This window comes from Limulus polyphemus, unplaced genomic scaffold, assembly GCF_000517525.1.
Source record: "Limulus polyphemus unplaced genomic scaffold, Limulus_polyphemus-2.1.2 Scaffold188, whole genome shotgun sequence".
Classification (NCBI taxonomy): domain Eukaryota; kingdom Metazoa; phylum Arthropoda; class Merostomata; order Xiphosura; family Limulidae; genus Limulus; species Limulus polyphemus.
Genome location: NW_013665798.1, coordinates 834,219 through 837,352, shown reverse-complemented (window position 1 = coordinate 837,352; position 3,134 = coordinate 834,219).

The following is a 3,134-nucleotide window of genomic DNA, read 5'->3' as shown; positions in this document are numbered from 1 at the left end:
GGAATATTAAATCAGACCCTACTGAGATACTTGCTTTTCAGATATTGTTATACTGACAACCTTTGAATTGTTCAATAGCACAACAGGAAAAATTCACATAACATTGATAACATTTATTTTGAAATCTCAAGAAGTTTAAGCTTATTTTATAAGCATTATGCTTTATTATTTCTCCATCTTATTAGCTTATGAACCTATTTACAAAGTCCTGAAACAGCTATAGAATGATACTAGATGTTATGCCTAATTAATAAGTTGCTGATGACCTTATGAAAGTAAAATGCGGTAATTTATCCGTTTTAAGTAAGCCTGATAGAAAAATGAATTTGAATAAAATATTCTAGCACACTCAAAAAGAGAAGAAATAATCAGTCATTTAATTAAATAACATGTACGTTTAAATTTTACATTCGACAAATGACTATCAAAACTAAAATATCATCAAATAACATTTTTTACAATTATGGATTGAGAGTCAAAAGCTAAAGAAAAAAGTAGCTGAAAAATATTTTACTAATCAATTCATCGTAACATTAAGAGCGTGTACTTTCATGTCTGTCATTAAAGTGTGGCATGTGAATTTTATACACATCTTACGTGATTGTACTATTAACTGGTCATATTATAATCAAATTTACTTCTACCACATACAAATGATGTTTGTTATATTCTGTTCCAGCTTTTTCTTCCTGCTCGTATTCCTTATGATAACAAGGCTATTTCAGAGTCTTCTTGTGTGAAAAACCTATACTTAAGCACTATAAGTTTAACAAACTCATTCTTATAGGTTCTCGTATGATATAATCGCAATACATGAAGACGCAAATAAACAAGTCTGTAATTTCTGGAAATTATAAATCAACAGACTGTAATTGTTGCATTTTAAATTTCATTAAAGTGGAAAAGAACGTAAAGATCCTGATTTTACCCCCAATCTTTTATCAAACCGACGAGCGGGAGATGATTTTTTTTTTATTTTTTAGGTCTCTCAATATGTAAAAACAAATCTAATGGCTTCAATATTGCTATAATGGTCTTGTCTACACAAGTAAATAGTTTAGGGACGATCCAGAAAAGTATAGGCCTGTTAGTTTAACATTCGTCGTAGGTAAGATAATGGAATTTGTCACTAGAATTTATTTGGGGTTGAAATCATCTTTTGAAATTAGAATATGGTGAGAACTGGAGTTCAGTAGGATTTTAAGAAAGGGTTTCATTGTCTTATTTTGCTTCTTCCATAAAACTATTTTTATGTTGGTGATGAAGGCACCTTTGTCGATGTTGTATACTAAAATCTTTCTGATAATGTATTATACACGTGGTAACTACCAAGTTATATGTATAAAGTACAGAAAAATATATATTGAAAATTAGAATTAATGCGGCTAGTTAGCTTGGTTTAGCTTAAAACCTTTGTTGTCCATTATTTATATAGATATAGCCCACCCACCCAAAAAATGGTTCAGCGGTAAGTCTAAGGCCTTATAACGTTAAAAGTCGGATTTTCATACCCGCGGTGGGTAAAGATAGTCTACTGCATAACTTTGCAATTAACAAAATATTTACATAAATAAGTGATTGTTACAAGGAAGAAAAAAAGGCATCGTTTGATTAATCATTTTGCTATAATGGGTATTGGGATCTATTTAATAAACTCCGAGCTCACTAAGATTATTTTTCATTTACTTTAGATACGATTAGACATTATTAAATATTATGTGTTATTTTCCTATTCCGGACATATTCTCAGGAAGATTATTTGCATGTTTTGTTCAAAGCTACTCGAGGGCTATCAAAGTTAAGCGTCCTTATTTTTGAAGTTGTAGAGTAAAAGAAGGCAGCTAGTCAAAACCTTTCACTGTCCTCTATTGGGCTATTCTTTACCAACTAATTGCGGGATTGACCGTCATGTTATAACGCCCTAACGGTTGAAAGGGTTAGCAAGTTCGATGACGGGATTTCGATCTCCCGACCCGAATATTGCGGATCGAGAGCTATAACAATCACCCAGGAAGAAAATATTTATGGAATAGTTTGAGGATTCAGTCATTGCTGATGAATTGGAATACGAATAAAAAAAGTTTACATTTAGATGGGTTGGTTTTAGCTTTCATTGTTTGAAGGATTAAAGATGGCACGCTTTTAATTTGATTATTACTATAACCATTTATAATAATAAAAACACATTATTGGGTTTCTCTTGTAGCTTTTGGATGAATGTACAAAATCGTAAATAACTGGTTAATGCTAATATCAGTGAATTGGGAATTTTCTATAAAAACAACAAGTTTTTCAAAAATATTTCTTGCTTTTCTACTAAAGACATCACAAAAATAATATTTTTTTATTATAAAATAATCGTAAATTTGTCGAACTTGGTTTGTTTCAAATTTTTCGCGCAAAGCTACACAAAGCTACCCTAATGTTGAAATGATGAACATTTAGTCAACATCATTTACCGCCAACTACTATCTTATCGAATAGTGAGATTGGCCGTCACTCTAAGCGCACCCATAGCATGACAAAACAGGACGCGTTTTCTTGAGGAAAGGAGATGCAAACCATGAACTCTCGAACCACTAGGCTACGGATTTTCTGACGTTTACACCAGTTTTAAGTGTGCATACTGGGCATAACACAAGTCATACCAAACGCAATTTCGCTACATATTTTATGTGTACATAATTAAACGTCTCAATATTTTAAAAACGATTCTTAAAGTAATTAATTAGAATATACATTAATGGTAGCTGTCAACAACTTAAATCAACAAGTGATAAGAATACTTAATTACAATATTCACGAAAACTTATGATTAAAACTCCAAATTGCTTAAATTGCAAAAAAAGAACAGAGAGAGATATATCAAATTAACATGTCTATGTATTTCAAAACGTCCTATATAATAAGTACCACACATACATTTATTGATAATGAAATATGACAACCCTCACCCAATACCCAATAAAATTACGATCTATGGAGCTTAATCAAGAGATAGTTTTGATATCTTTCATACATTGTATAATGCTGGACATTTTACACGCGTTGGGCACAGTGCAGATAGCTCATTGGGTAGCTTTGTGCTTAACAAACAAGGATATTGACATGCTAAAAAACAGCTTGATATCCAA